Genomic DNA, 17,313 nt, shown 5'->3' on the forward strand with positions numbered 1-17,313 from the left:
GCATGGGACCAAATTATTATTTAGATTAAAGCAGCTATAATTCATATCTATATGACTAAGATTTATTTTTTTAAGCTATTAAGGGTCCAATATACAGTTGGATCCCTCTGAGTGTTGTTCTTTAAAAAATGTAAATGTAGGAAGCTGCTTTTCACCCCCTGCTGAGCAGCACTCAGCAGAGAGGGGAGAGCTTTTGTTTTTTTAAGGTCCTTTTACTAAACTATTGCATGGAGATAACAGATCACTCTCAACTCATCATTTCAAAAGAAAAGGGGCTTGTTTACTGAAAACAAACAATAAGCTCTTCCTGTCTGTCCTATGATCAGATGTGTGTTTCACCCTCAGTATGGCTTACAGCAGCCCCTCCTGGGATTGTGATTTTTCTTTTTTTCCTCAGGATCTCCAGCGATGTCACCTTCATCTTCAGTAGATGTCTTAGTTTGGTACAGCCAGGCTGGCAGGCTTTAGTGTTCTATTCCTTGTTAGGTCATTGAAAACCTCCCTCAGCTACATGGAACGATATCCCCCCCACACCATTAAAAAGTCTGCGTCGCTCTCTGGATGTAGCAGGGCCATAAGTCTGTGAAAAAGGGTATGTACCAACGTATTGCCCACCAGAACCCTTACCATTAACGACAGCTGGGGTAGCAACCAGTGACGTGTGGTGAGCTCAATGCCTGGGAAGGCACGGATAGTATATTACAAAAACGTTTTTTACTACCGCTATTCATACATTCAACACAAATGAAAATATTGCATGGCCTTACCTTTACTTATAAATGAAGTCCATTGTCCTATTCTTCTGGACAAAGATGTCTGTGACTTTGTTGTAGAAGTCCTCTTTATTGAGTTTGAGTTTAAAAAAAATTAAGGAGCTTTGCCTCCTCTGCCTCCCCTGACTGCACGTCGCTGATAGCAAAAAGATCAATTTAGAAAACAAACCCCTTCCCTGCAGATGATTACCTGGAAAATGGAATTTAAAAAAAAGTAATAATAACTTAAACAAAATTATTTGCCCCAATTTTTTTTTTTATGGTGTATACCTTCCATATTGTTGCATCATTCTTATGTCTTTTCCACCATTCATGTTCAGAGACCCAGTGTGGTATGTATAGAGGAAGTAGAAACAGAAGTGAGAGACGGGTAGCTCTTAGTGGAAAACACCTTGGGTTGCAGGATCATGATAATGATTTTGGCATTTTTTTCCAATTCTGGCCTCTTTTTTTCTTGTTCTATTTTTTGAGATGAATACGTTTTATTTTTTCAAAGGTCAAAGTCTACCAGATCCTTCAGAATTTTAACAGAATGACCTCGTACTGACATGAAGTGTTTTGTTTGGAGGTCAACTAAACCTCTGATAACTCAACCAACCTTCAACATAAAATAAATGAAACTTACCTGACTAATCACACAGAGATGAATAAACAGGTGAACTCTAAAACCAGGGAAAGAAAACATTTCAAAACATGGTCGCTCACACATGAGAGGGACAGTGAGAGAGGAATGGGGGGGCTTTCGGAGGTGGAAGTGAGTATAGCTGGGTTAGGTGCAGTGTTGGGGTAACGCGCTAAAGTAACGCAATAGTCAGATTACATTTGTCTGTAACGCAGTTATATAACACGTTACTGTTGGTTTCACAGTAATTACAGTTACTAAGCACAAAATGATCGTGTTACTTTAAGGTCTTCCACTATCTGCTTAACGGGAGGACGGGCAATGTCAGTCTCATAGCAGAGAGAAACAGGTTTGTGGCAGTAAACATCATGGAGGAAATGACTGTTTCCCCGGTGGAATCGCCATCTTTCCAAATCCTTTTGAGCAAGATACAGATACAGGCGGCCGCCATCAGACAGGAACACTTGAATCTACCTGGACCAGAGTTCTGATGGAAACTGAGCTAAAGAAAACAAGATGTTCAAACAGAGAGCAGGAACAGAGGTCTGTGTTCAGTACTGTCCTGATTAGATTTAGGATTTGTGCTGATCTGGATATGAGGTTTAACTTTATATTGTTATTTGTCCTTGAGTAATAGTGATGTTTAAGAGTAATATAACTAGTTACTTTCAGCAGGGAGTAACACATTACTTGTTTTTTTAAGTAACTTGTAATGTGAAATGAATTTGTTGCAGTATCACTGGTTAGGTGTGAAGCAGAGGAATGGTGCTGCGATGATGGAGGATTGCATCAACCCATCTGTTTCATCTGAAGCCTTTGTTTAACCTCTGACAGCAGAAAAACACGCAGCCATTTATCTGTACAGAACTGCGAAGACCAGTTGAGCAAACCCCGATCCGAGGTCAACTTTTTCTCTGAACGACTTCAGAGGTACGAAACTGTGGGACTGCTCCTCAGTCCACAGTCTGACAGCTGCCTCTCCAAACAGGAGGACCGTCCACTGAGTCATCATGGCTTGGCCCATCAAATCATACAAATATTGACTCATCATCATAGTCATCCAAAAAAAAATGGTTTCCCTTACAAATGAGAAATGTTTGAACTAAACCGAAAAAAAAGTCCATCAGAATTATGGGACTGGTTTTGCCTACAAACTGCTGGGTGCTGCTGGAACTGAGGTTTCAGGGAGGCTTTTAGCTCTTAATCTTTTTAAAGCTAGACTATTTTAAGCTTTTTAAATTAATATACTTCCCCCTCAAGACAGCAGGTTGCATTTATTTAATCTTTATATATTTTCTGAAACACAAATTCTTGCATTTACTCTGGAGGTAATGAAAAAGGTCTGGGGCTTCTTGCCCGCACATTAAACATTAGTTACTGTATCAATTGAAAACATTTAAGTTACATGTCAATAAATTATGTAGGTGTGGAGGTGCAACAGGGCCAGCAGTTAATTAACATTGGAAACTTACCTCAAATGTAGCAAGCTAACGTGGTACTTCCAGATACAGAGACAAACACTTCCATTTCTGAGACAGTTGTCCAGCTGTATTATCCTGAACTTCACCAGGAGCTCCGATCCCAGCTGTGTGCGTCACTTTTTAGTGTCCCCTGGTCTCCGTTGTGTTTGGAGCTTCTTGCAGCGTTTGGTTCCTGCAGCTTTTAGTAACGTTGCTCATGTTTCCTCAAGTTGCTGAATGTTTTCTAAAATGTTTTCTGTCAACAAGTTAAACTCTGAATAAAACAGTGAAAGATTTATTCTATGAAAAGTAATACAACAAAGATCAAGTTATCAAAGCTAAAGGAAGAGTATCTGCCACTTCCTGGATCTCCAGATGTCCCTCTGAACACACCCTCAACATGTGAGTGTCTGTGGTGGAAACTTCTGAAGCAATGGAGACGAAACAGAGAGACACTGGAGAGCAGGAACTGGATGGCAAAACACTGTTGGGTTTATTCGGAGTTACGGCCGGAGAATTGACAAGACATTTTCTGTAGACACGAGTTGCCACAGCGGTTGCCAAACAAATTCTGGAGCCAGCTGTCCCTAAACAATAAAGCCAATCTTAGGTCAGCATGAGCTTGTACCCACTGGGGGAACAACAAGGCTTTGAAAGCACAGGCTGCCCCTCCTTAATGAAGATAACAGCACCTGCAAGGCCGTAGAGCAAGGTCGAAGGAGGACCGAGAGAAGAGATGCAAATGAGCTAAAGATTTACAAGCTTACACAAAATATTCCCTAACAGTGTCCATTCTTTTATTAACAGCAATAAAGACCACAAATTGGGATTGTGTCAACTTTGTTCAAGAGAAGTAAAGGAAGGTAGAGCAAGAGCATGGGAGGAGGGGGGAACAAACCAATTACAGGCATTGATTTACTTCCAGGGTGCCTTATGGGCGGCTTAGCTTGCTGGTCAGGTTCCAGGTAATTCAGGGGATTGCATCCAACGCCATGTACTTCAGTTATCGCTGCAATCCCATCTCAGCCTCCACGAAAGCATGCGGTGGGACAGGAATATTAATAAGCAGCGGTGCTGTTCAAAGTCTGGGCCCGTAAGATCTTACATGATCCACAGGGACACGTCTTCCCTCCAGCATTTCATGCTTTATATTCTCCCGGTGTGGAGGGCTGCAAACCTTTGTAGCATTTTCCTTTTTTACCTCAGGTCTCAGATGTTTCACAAACATGCCACAGCACACGTCCTCTCAGTACATCATTGATTTAGTGGCACACACTCTAATCATTGATGTGAAGGACTTTTCGCTGGGCGTCTCTAGTTGTTGACCTCATTCCCCTCATTCTGTCTGATGGTGGAATGCTTGGGTTAGGGAAAAAACTATTATACAGTGTGTCAGTTTCAGAGGCTAAAGGACGAGATCTGAAGGACAAGAGACAAAAAAGAGGCTTAGGCGTTTATTATGACCCCCTCACCCCAACTCAAAAACATTCAATTGCTCTGCCTTCCCCCATCAGTCATCCACTTTTCAAGATCCAGGATTCAAGAAGCTTTATTTATCCCAAGGGAAATTGCTGTGCAACAGTTGCAGGACAAAGTGGGAAAGTAATTTCACATTCTGTCTCTCATTTTTCAAGCATGTCCTCTCAACTTCTTGACTTTCCTCTCTTCTTCAGTCTCCCCAACCAACGCAAGCGTTTGGCCACCAGTGCGTTTGTGCACCAAGCGTTTGGCCACCAGCTCATACATCTCGCTTGAGCGAGATGTATGAGCTGGGAGAAAAATGGATGGCTAATTTAATCAACTCTTGTATTGCTGGGGCAGCGGCGTCTTATCAGCCCTACTGCAAAAGGCGTGTTGATGCATTGCCCCATCAGGGCGAGAGTCGGATCGACGAGAGACCGGAAGCTGTGTGGTTTATCAACTTCTGTCTTACTCAATGTCAAGCCACCACTGTTGGCTGGAGTGAATATTGGTTAGACTCCGGACAGATCATAAAATCAGGGTTATGATATTGAGATTAACTACCCCTCCATATTTTTGCACACTTATGTTTGCGGCAAAAACATACTTGTTTTGGCCAAGGGAAATTTATATTTTTTCATCACAAAAGAAGAAAAATGACTGGTTCGGGCACCTAGTGAGGATGCTACCTGGGCGCCTCCCTAGGGAGGTGTTCCAGGCACGTCCAGCGGGCAAGAGACCGAGGGGTAGACCTAGGACCAGGTGGAGGGATTATATCTCTTTGCTGGCCTGGGAGCGTCCCCCAGTCAGAGCTGGTTGATGTGGCCAGGGAAAGGAAAGTTTGGGGCTCTCTGCTGGAGCTGTTACCTCCGCGACCCTGACGGAAAAGCGGGAGAAGATGGCTGGATGGATGGATAGATGGATGGATGGATGGATGGATGGATGGATGGATGTTTACCGAAATAAAGATATCTCCCTGCTGGGATTGCTTGTTCCAATTTGTGCGCGTTACCAGTCGGGCTCTGGGCGGTGGAAACACAAGTGGTCCCAAAAGGAGGGAATTACTTTATTGATCCCAATTTGGGAAAGGTTGTCGTTGCAGCAGCATAAAAACAAGGCAATGTAATTACAATAAAATAACATTTAAAAAGAAAGTAAAAAATATACATTTTGGACAAAGAATTTACAGAAAATATAAAACAAAACAAAATGTAAAGCAGAATATAATATGTACAATCAGTGTGAAGGTGTGGAATATTAAATAGAATAACTATAGAATGTACAGTATGGTTTAAGTCCAGGCGAAACAGTGTTGAACCAAAACAACACTAGCATGGCGCTCGAAACTTTTGTTGGGAAAGGGGTAATACTCTATTAGCAGTTTAGCGGTTTCACACTCCTTGTTCTGATTTTAATTTACTTCTGATTGTAATACAACTTAATAAGGTAGGTTATATTATGATTGCACTGCTGCAGATTTTTTCTTCATATTGTAAACTATCACATTAACAGTTCCCTTAAATTATAGGATGCTATTATTGAGTAAATCACAGTTTTTTAGCGAGCAAGACATCTTTTTTTGGACGCCAACACTATTGCATTGCGTGCATGCATCCATGTTGATGCTGTGATCTTGACTGTAATTTACTGTTCCTCACTATGGTTCAGGCGAACTGCTTGTTTGGTTCAGAGCCCCTGCTCTCAGGACTATCATTTCCCTAATGAAGAGATATCAGTTTCTGCTGCAGCTACCACACGCCTGATTCCATAATGAGTTTGCTGCTATTTCCCTTTAGTATGTAAGAGGGTTGGGTATAGCTGCTAAATGTCACCAAGATGAAGCTGGGAGCAATTGCAGACAGGCTGTGCATTCAGCCGTAGCCAAAGGTAGTGAACGTAATATATATATTGTGGAGATCGTATTGAAACGCAGGAGACGTTCATTACCGTTCAGCACACGAATGCGTGTCTCGTTTAATCACAGTCAAAGTTAACAAAACAAGATGGCGCTGTCCTGTAAACCAACAAGCATGGGGCTCCACGTCATCGTAAACACAGATTAATTAAAGGGACCACGATCCCTTTTTACAGTTGTACTTTCAAGCATAAACCAACGGTCATACTTACAGCAATGAAACAACAGTGTGTAGAACCACACTTTAGAAGGAGGTGAATTATGTGTATTACAGTCACTACAATATTACCTTAGATTAGTTTAGTTTCACTATCTGACTATTCATCTGCATGTATCTGATGTGTGAAACATAATGTTTGTCTTTCTACTGTGTTGAGAAATAAGGGTTTCAGTTTGTTATTTAAATGTATGTATTTTATTGTAGAATTTGAACCATGCATACTTTCAAACGGTCATGGGTGCCACAAAGATGAGTTGTTTAAACAGTATGTTGATAGCTTTAGAGTTGTTCAAATGAATGTTTCCAATTAACCAGACACCAGATGAATGCAAAATTGTGAAAAAAAAACTGAAACAAAGTTATTCGCTTTTTAAAACAAAACAGGATCTTTCTTTGGCCCACGCTGCATGCCTCATCCTGCTGTCTCTCTGATCATTCCTGTGTTTTCTGAGTTTGTTAAAGTTTGAATGGGAAAAAGTTACCATATGAAGCAGAGGTTACACACGTTTACATAATCATTACATCTGGGGACTGTGGTCCAATAAAAGCTCAGTAAGTGCGTCAAACAAATCAATGATTCTATAAACAAAAACAAAACGATGCGGAGGAACGATTACAAGTCAGCACTCAGCTTCAGTCATGTAAACACCATAGCCAGCAATCATGGTGTAGTTTTAAAATCTGAATTTCAACAGTACCCTAAGGACAATTGCAAAGTCTGCGTCCTATCACTTCATGATTATATCTAGGACTAAAGGACGTATGTCTAAACAGGATTTGATCAACCTTGTCCATGCTTTTCTTCTGTAGACCCCACTCCTGTAACTGTGTCAGGTCACACTCAACAATCTTCCTAAATGAAGGCCCTCTTGTAACCCTATCATGCTGCTCACATATCATACAATACATATTCATGACTGCCTTTAAACATAGTGTTTTGGTTTCAACAGCGGTGTTCAGACAGAACACGGATATCACAAGCCTTCTATTATCTACTCAAATAATACAACTTGTTTCTGTCGGCCTTGGTGGCCCCAGAACCGCTTTGGTCTTCTTGGCCCCTTCACGCAAACAAATTACATACACATCGATTCTCTATGCTGTTATCCATGACTTAGACAAACCACTGTGAATAAGGGATTTTTATTCTGTTATAGTATTCCAAAATCGTTCAGCATCTACTAGCCTTTGAAATTATCGTTTTGTCTGTAATTTTTAAATTAATTATTGATTAAAAATGTTTATTGATAGTCTAGTTTACTTTATTACACTATACACCATTTCATATGATTTAATATAATTAATAATTAACAAAATACAATATATCATATGTATAAAAAAATAACCATTGTGTGTATATATTATATATATATATTTAACAAATACAGACTATGATGGCCTCACAGAATGTCCTTATTCTGCTATCCAACTAGCTAAACACCTTCCCACAATGAGATCCGGACACCGAGGGTGAAGATGACTCTTTATATGGGAAATTGTGAAACTGAAATACACACAGTACATACACCAGTAAATATATGGCAATATGAGTTACACATAAATGGCTCAGACAGATGCGATCAATACAAGGCTATTCAAAGCTAGCAGGGCAAATAAACTGTAAAACTCTGGCTGGAAATTATAAGGCATTATTCTTAATGTAATTAGTTTTAGGCACAAATGTCATAACAACATGTACTTACAGAGAATGCCTAGGAACAACTACGCAGGAAAAGCATAAAACGTCCGTGCTGCTCTTAACCATGCTGTCTACTATTTCTTCTTCTGGCTTTCTGCCGACTTCCTGTAGCTACAGTGCATCGAGTATCAAAATAAAAGTCTCCACATCGTTTAGTCTAAAATAACTGCTGGCAGAGCCAGAACACAGACAATTCACAAATAGAAACAATACTATCTCCCCCTTCACGGTCAATAATCAGTGTAACACATAGCTTTGAGATTTAGATTCATAAGAACTGTTTTATTTAAAAGTGACCTGACATTCAATAGTGCCATTGGGTTACTGGTAGACTTGAATTATTTTTTGGATTATCAGATAATATCAGACATCTAAGGTTAATAGAATGAGCACCAATATTTCTTGAAGTATTCTTTTGGTGATTAAGACAGGTATTTTTGAATTAACGTTTGTGTTAAGGCAGTATCTAGGCAGAAGGATTTCTGGCTTTCAACTTTCAAAGGCCTTGAAAGAGATGGGATGGGAAAAGGATGTCTCTATTCCTGCAATTGCGTTTTAGCCAAATGTGAACATGGCGTAAGCCGCTTAATTTCACATCACCAGGACGGGTCAGAGGGATTGGGCCGAAGAGGACTCTTGATCATTGTTGTCATTAGTCCCAGCTTGTATGATCACTGATCTGAGCAGCTGAGGATGTTATGTCCTTTACCCTGGCCCCAGCAAAGAAGAAGGTCTGGCCGCCGCTTACCGCCACATGTCAAACCATGGAAGTGCCGACCGGAGTTGGACTTCTTGACCGTCGGCGAGGATGGGTCCCGGCAACTGTAGGTGAGGATCAAGTGACAGGGGAGAGGATAGCCTGGCAGTGGTTCTTGGCTGAGGCTGGGTGTTCGGAGCCGGGATCCTGAACGAGTAAGTCTTCCAGGAGTTCTCCTGAATACTGCCTCCTTCAGTAATTTGCGGCGAGAGGTTTTGCTCTGTTTTCCTGTGCTGGCCTTTCGAATACTCCGGGTAGGTGGTGGAGGGGAGACGGCAGCACCAGAAGGGGTAGCTTCCATGTCCGGCAAATTCGAGAACGCTGCGGCATCCAAAAGTCAAGCTGGAGCCTCTTTAGGAAGAGCTGCAAAGCGGTTCAACATCTGCAGTCGAACCCATGATGTAGCTGCAGCAGGGCGGTCTCTACCCTCAAGGATGATCTCCGACCAGAATAGCTGTGTCAAAAAGTTGTAACGAAGTGGTGTGGAAGTCAGAGCCAGGGCCTTGGGTCTGGTAGCCTGGTGACCACGGTGGATTGACAGCACCCGACTCCCGCAGCAGTGGCAACTCCTGAAACGATCACATCAGTTTCACTCACATTGGAGATTTTATGCTCCACAGCATATATTTATATATATGCATGCATCATTTTCTGAAAGCCATATTAATATCATTTCGAGCTAATGCACCTGCTTAATTGTAGTGTCAGCTAATATCAACCAATATTTATAATTTTATGTATAATGATAATAGAATTATTTGCTCAAACCATAACACTAACATGTTGTAGAGGAATATAAACCTGAACATTCAGGGCAACAACACATGAGACGCTGAGAAACACTACATCGCAGTATGTAAATGAGTGCTGGGAATAAACGGGGTGGTGTGGATCAACACAGTATGAGAGGGAATGGGTTGGGACAGGGTGAGAATTGAAACTAGAGACAGATATGGAGTCAGACAGTAAAAACAGGCAGTGAGTGAAAGATAGACTAATGGCTGAGTAAAGAGAGAGAAAATCAAAAGAACAAAAAGATTGATGGGAGGACGATAAGAGCGGGGACGTTCAAACTCATAAATGATTTGAAAAAAGAGAATGATGAAAGAGTGAGAGAGACAGAAAGGACATGAGGGACAAAAGAGGAGGGGGTGAGAACAGTAAATGGGATCTCTATTTAAGACAGGCTGTGAGAGAAATCACTTTCCATCACATCCAAACTGTGTTTCATTTAGGCTGTTATGGATGGCAAGGCCCCTGTGCCACATACACACACACACACACACACACACACACACACACACACACACACACACACACACACACACACACACACACACACACACACACACACACACACACACACACACACACACACAATGCACACTCTATGGTGAGAAGTGAGAATAAAGCAGCTACCCTACTGTCCACTCAGTAACCCATAAGATTAAAGCAAAGGTGATTTCATAAAACCCACTGCTTTTCAGAGCAGATTGTCCCTGTGTGTGTGTGTGTGTGTGTGTGTGTGTGTGTGTGTGTGTGTGTGTGTGTGTGTGTGTGGGTGTGTGTGTGTGTGTGTGTGTGTGTGTGTGTGTGTGTGTGTGTGCGTGCGTGCGTGCGTGTGTGTGTGTGTGTGTGTGTGTGTGTGTGTGTGTGTGTGTGAGTGAATCAGAGCATGAGATAATGAACAGTACATAGAATTTGTTTGGTTGCAGTCTGACTGTAACGGCTGCATCTTCCTTTTCGTCAAAAAATATAATCTGGAACACAGCTGTTGATTTTCTGATTGGCATTGAAATGTAATTCTTTTGAACAGTTTACTTCCCCGGTGATCCAGTTGAAATAGCTTTAAAGATTTGTTTGTATTTCCAAATAGTTTTTTCATAAAACCAATATAGGTTTGAGAAGAACCAACTGACAAACCATATAGAGGAATATGCTTCATCAAAAGAGGCAAACAAATCTTTGGCTTTGAGGAAAACGAATAAAAGTCATTATATGAATATTTAACAGATGATAAACTAATGAACGTTTGAGTTTTCAGTGCAGTGCTGATCTTTGAAAAGCCTGGAGTCTGTCCTCGACTGAGGATGTCCCCTCCTTCTCCACAGAACTCCTTCATCAGCAGGGTCAGGAGGCTCTCAGCATGGGGCTCCTGGGGCCTGGAGATAATGGGGACTTTTTGGGAGCTGGACCTTCAAGGTTCACCTTTGAGGTGAGGGAGAAGCAGAAAAAAGAATTCACTAGCCGTCACTGATCCCAATAAAAAAATATGTGATGAGAAATTATAAAAAGTGGTCCAGGATTCTGCAAAGGTAGGAACAAATCGTAGACTCCATGGCCACCCCCAAAGGATTTCTTTATTCAGAAATCAAAGCAGAAAAGCTGTGAGTTCTGCTCTTCCATCGTTTCATTTCACCGGATGTTATCCCACATTGTGTATAAGCTGCATGAGACAACCTCTCTGTGATGAGCCATTATCTCTGTGACAAACTGTGAGGGCTTTCTTCACATCCTCATAAGCAGTGTAGTCACAAGCCTCTTCAGCATAAACACACACACACACAAACACACACAGATGCACACGCACAGATGCACACACACACACACACACACACACACACACACACACACACACACACACACACACACACACACACACACACACACACACACACACACACACACACACACACACACACACACACACACACACACACACACACACACACAATCTTCAGTGGGACATACAGTCTGATGATGCTCAGCAGCACATATGCATTATACACAGAGCAACAAAGATTCTGTTTAATAGGTTTGTTCATTGAAACGGCCTTCCTCCTGAACAGCAAAGGTTCCATTAATAATTCATCGATCTTCTGTATTTTGAGTGCCCTTTATATATTTATACTGAGGGTATGCCAGCAGGATGTTAGTGGTCCATTTTTGTGCAGCAAGAAGGCCACCAAGTGCTTTTCCATCCTCAGCAAATGATGCACAGAACACTCTGAGTGACCTCATCATACTGACAGTCTGATAGCCCCGTCATTTAAGTACGCTTCATTAATATTATCTAGGACTGTCATCTTATCTTAGGCTTCAAAGTCTCAAATGACAATAATATATATATATGCAAAAGTGTTTGCCCCCTTTTTGATTTCTTATTTTCTTGCAGGTTTCTACACTTAATTGTTTCGGATCATCAAATAAATTTAAATATTAGACAAAGATAACACAACTAAACACAAAATGCAGTTTTTAAATGAAGGTGTTTATTATTAAGGGGGGAAAAAATCCAAACATACATGGCCCTGTGTGAAAAAGTGATTGCCCCCCCCTGTTAAAATGAAATTAACTGTGGTTTATCACATCTTTGGAAAGCTGAGTGCAATTTCTCAAGCCACACCCAGGCCTGATTCCTGCCACACCTGTTCTCAATTAAGAAATCACTTAAATAGGACCTGCCTGACAAAGTGAAGTAGACCAAAAAATCCTCAAATGCTAGACATCATGCTGCGATCCAAAGAAATTCAGGAACAAATGAGAAAACAAAGTAAATGAGATCTATCAGTCTGGAAAAGTTTATAAAGCCATTTCTAAAGCTTTGGGACTCCAGCGAACCACAGTGAGAGCCATTATCCATAAATGGCGAAAACATGGAACAGTGGTGAACCTTCCCAGGAGTGGCCGGCCGACCAAAATTACCCCAAGAGTGCAGCGATGACTCATCCAAGAGGTCACAAAAGACCCCAGAACAACATCCAAAGAACTGCAGGCCTCACTTGCCTCAGTTAAGGTCAGTGTTCATGACTCTACCATAAGAAAGAGACCTGGCAAAAATGGCCTGCATGCCAGAGTTCCAAGACAAAAATCACTGCTGACCAAAAAGAACATAAAAGCTTGTCTTAGTTTTGCCAGGAAACATCTTGATGAACTTTTGGGAAAATACTCTGTGGACTGACGAGACAAAAATTGAACTTTTGGAAGGTGTGGATCCCATTACACCCGCTGTAAAAGTAACACAGCATTTCAGAAAAGGAACATCATACCCAGAGTAAAATATGGTGGTGGTAGTGTGATGGTCTGGGGCTGTTTTGCTGCTTCAGGAACCTGGAAGACTTGCTGTGGTAAATGGAATCATGAATTCTGCTGCCTACCAAAAAATCCTGAAGGAGAATGTCCGGCCATCTGTTTGTGACCTCAAGCTCACTTGGGTTCTGCAGCAGGACAATGATCCAAAACACACCAGCAAGTCCACCTCTGAATGGCTTAAGAAAAACAAAAAGGAGACTTTGGAGGGGCCTATAAGTCCTGACCTGAATCCGATTGAGATGTTGTGGCTTTTTCAAGGTTTCAAGGCTTCAAGGTTTTATTGGTCATATGCACAGCATATACAATGTATATGTTGGCAATGAAAATCTTATATCCCATGCTCCTCCAACAACTCAACATACATGGTGCAAATAAGATAAATAAAATAGTGCAAAAAGAGAGAAGAATATTTACAATAACAACAATAAAGATTTAAGGATGTGAAATATATACATATATGGAATACATTGAGAGTATTTAAATACTTTACACTGTTGAATGAGGAGGTATGGACAGATGCATATATTACATATAACAGATGTATATGGCAGATATGTATAATATATATGTATGTGTGTACTATAAACAGATGTGAGTAGACATTCACAGAGCTCAGGAGTTCAGCAGTCTTATAGCTGTGGTATAAAACTGTCTCTGAGTCTGGTGGTCTTGGTCCGGATGCTGCGGTACCGTCTGCCAGATGGCAGCAGACAGAACAGATTGTTGCTGGGGTGATGGGGGTCCTTTAATATCCTACCGGCCTTCTTCCTACACTGCTGGGTGTAGAGGTCCTCCATGGATGGCAGCTCCATCCTGGTGATGTGCTGAGCAGTTTTCACCACCCTCTGTAGAGTCTTACGGTTGAGAGCGGTGCAACTGCCATACCAGGCGGTGATGCAGCCAGTCAGGATACTCTCAATGGTGCTCCTATAGAAGTTGCAGAGTATCCTGGAGTCCATGTTGAACTTCCGCAGCCTGCGGAGGAATAACAGCCGCTGTCGAGCCGTCTTGGATATGACCCTGGTGTGATGTGTCCATGTCAGGTCCTCACTGATGTTTACCCCGAGGAACCTGAAGCTGCTGACTCTCTCCACAGGAGTCCCGTCGATGGTGATGGGTGTGTGTGCCTCTTTCTGCCTCTTCCTGTAGTCCACAATCAGCTCCTTTGTTTTGCTGACGTTGAGATGGAGGTTGTTGTCCTGGCACCAAGATGTCAGGGCTCTGACCTCCTCTCTGTACGCCGTCTCGTCGCCGTCTGTGATCAGGCCGATGACGGTCGTGTCGTCAGCAAACTTGATGATGGTGTTGGAGCTGTGTGTGGCCACGCAGTCGTGCGTGAACAGGGAGTAGAGGAGAGGGCTGAGCACACAATCCTGAGGGGCTCCGGTTTTGAGGGTCAAGGTGGAGGATGTGATGTTCCGCATCCGCACTGCCTGGGATCTGCCCGTTAGGAAGCTCATGATCCAGTCACAGAGGGCGCTGTTGAGCCCGAGGTCCCTGAGCTTAATGATGAGCTTGGAGGGCACAATGGTGTTGAATGCTGAACTGTAGTCAATGAACAGCATTCTCACATAAGTGTTCCTCTGGTCCAGGTGGGAGAGGGCAGTGTGGAGGGTGAGGGAGATGGCATCATCCGTGGACCTGTTTGCTCTGTAGGCAAACTGCAGGGGGTCCAGTGAGTCAGGGAGGGAGGAGGTGATAAAAGTTTTGACTAACCGCTCAAAGCACTTCATGATGATGGAGGTGAGTGCAACTGGGCGGTAGTCATTGACGCAGATGGGTTTTGTCTTTTTGGGGACAGGGACAATGATGGACTTTTTAAAACATGTGGGGACTACAGACTGGAGCAGTGACCTATTGAAAATGTCTGTGAACACATCTGCCAGCTGAACTGCACACACCTTGAGAGCACGGCCAGGGATGCCATCAGTTCCAGGAGCCCTGTGTGTGTTGATCCTTTTCAGAGATCTACACACATCTGCACTGGTTAAAACCAGTGAGCAGGGATCCTGGGCCTTTTGTGCCTCCACAGCCGGGGGCTTCTCAAAGCGTGCATAAAATGTGTTCAGTTCATCTGGGAGAGATGCAGACACTTCCTCAGCACCACTCGTTGTCCTTTTGTAGTCTGTTATTGTTTTTAGTCCAGACCACATATTTCTGGCGTTGGAGCCCTTGTAGTTCGACTCCACCTTGTCCCTGTATTGTCTTTTCGCACTGCTAATAGCTCTCCGGAGTGCATACCTGGAATTCCTGTACTCATCCAAATCACCGCCGCTGTGCGCGATGGCCCGTGCTTTAAGTTTAGCTCGGACCTCGCCGTTTATCCAGGGCTTCTCATTTGGGAATGTCCGTACAGTAATCCGCGGCACGACGTCATCGATGCATTTGCCGATGTAGCAAATCACCGCGTCAGTGTGTGTGTTTATATCGTCCTCCTCAAACACACACCACTCCGTGATGCCAAAGCAGTGGCGGAGAGCAGAGTCAGACTGCTCGGACCAACGCTGCACTGTCCTTGTCACAGGTCGGTCCCTCTTCAGTCTCTGCCGGTAAACGGGGAGCAGAAGAAGAGATATGTGGTCTGACTTGCCGAAGGGGGGGCGGGGGAGGGCTTTATATCCATGCCGGAAAGGAGTGTAAACATGGTCCAGTGTATTTCCACCGCGCGTGGGGCAGCTGACGTGCTGATAGTATTTCGGCAGGACTTTCTTCATGTTGGCTCTGTTAAAATCCCCGGCCACAATAAATGCGGCCTCTGGCCGAGAAGTCTCTGTCCTGTCGATAATCCCATACAGCTCCTCCAGCGCTGTGTTGTTGTCAGCGTGCGGCGGAACATACACTGCTGTTAGAACAACAGATGTGAACTCCCTCGGCAGATAAAAAGGCCGGCATCCGATCATGATGTGCTCTAGGCTGGGAGAACAGTCCGAAGAAATGATCTCCACATCTGAGCACCAGTTGTTGTTAATCATGAAGCAGACACCTCCTCCCTTGCTCTTCCCTGAGTTTATTGTCCGGTCCTGGCGATGAATGGAGAATCCGTGTGGAGCAATGGCGGCGTCCGGTATCGTGGGGTCGAGCCAAGTCTCCGTGAAAACCAAAACATTACAGGTCTTAATGTCCCGTTGAAATGCCACCCTGCTACGGAGTTCGTCCAGCTTATTATCCAGGGATTGGACATTTGCCAGAAGTAAACTCGGTAGAGGAGGCCTGTTTTCACGTTTCCTCAGCCTGACCAGGACCCCGGCCCGGGAACCTCGTGGTCTCTTCCTCCTGCGCTCCACAGGTAGAGCTCCAGCAGGTAAACACGGAGACTCTCCATTGTTTGCAGGTCGTCGTGGATTATTGCTGTCCACCAGCGACCTGATGTGTAAAAGTTGTTCTCTATCATATTGGATGATAGGGCTCGCTTGGGCGGTTTGCATGTTGCAAAAAAAGTTAAAAACAACCAACAAAGTAAAACAATAAAAACACTAAGATGTGGAGTTGTTGAGGAGCTCGAGACACGGCAGCCATCCTCGGCGCCATCTGGGAGAAGAGCGTGCACCTGCAGCTTTCAAAGGTCCAGCAGTTTAATGGAACTGTGCATGTCGTTGCCCTGCTGAGTGACAGCCAGACGTTGCACAGAAGTAAGATATACGCAGCTCTGCTACCTGCCAAGTTTTTACTTATCACTCTTCACAAGACACCATTTGACATTGTTAAAGAACAAACGTTGCTTTCTTTAAGACAATTATCTATTAGCTTTGTTCCAGGGTTGGAAAAACCAGACAAAGTCCTCAGAGACACTCTACAAACTCAAGCCAACAAAAAAGTACTCTTCAATGCAGTTGTGCTGCACTTCCGCCCTGCTCTAAGCTGTTAAAGGCTTCCCTATGAGTCACCTAAACACCTCTATTTATCACTGTCTCACTGCTGCAGCAGAGTCATTCCTCAGCTGGGACAGGAGACTATGTGCAAAATGCTTTGTGAGAGCAGAAGGCTGCTGTCCAGCCTCAATGTCTAGGTGATGTTTCCGAGTGGCCCTCAGCAGCAGGTGGAGCTGTGTCTGCTGTCGCTCTTTAATGTTGAAATGTCACTCATTCTAACATGTTTACCCCGGACGCTTTGAGGATCAGATCAGCAGCTTTCCTGCCACATGTTTCACTTCACTGGTGACTAAAGAGAGGGTCTGTTTGTATAATATTCTTTGCATTGTTTTAATCATGGAATACTTTACCTACGTAAAAATACTGTGTAAGCAATAACAATATTCTAACCATAATTCAAATAAATAAATCACTGTCTGCTATAGGCATTAACAAATGATTTATA

Source organism: Eleginops maclovinus, chromosome 10 (genome assembly GCF_036324505.1).
Source record: "Eleginops maclovinus isolate JMC-PN-2008 ecotype Puerto Natales chromosome 10, JC_Emac_rtc_rv5, whole genome shotgun sequence".
Classification (NCBI taxonomy): domain Eukaryota; kingdom Metazoa; phylum Chordata; class Actinopteri; order Perciformes; family Eleginopidae; genus Eleginops; species Eleginops maclovinus.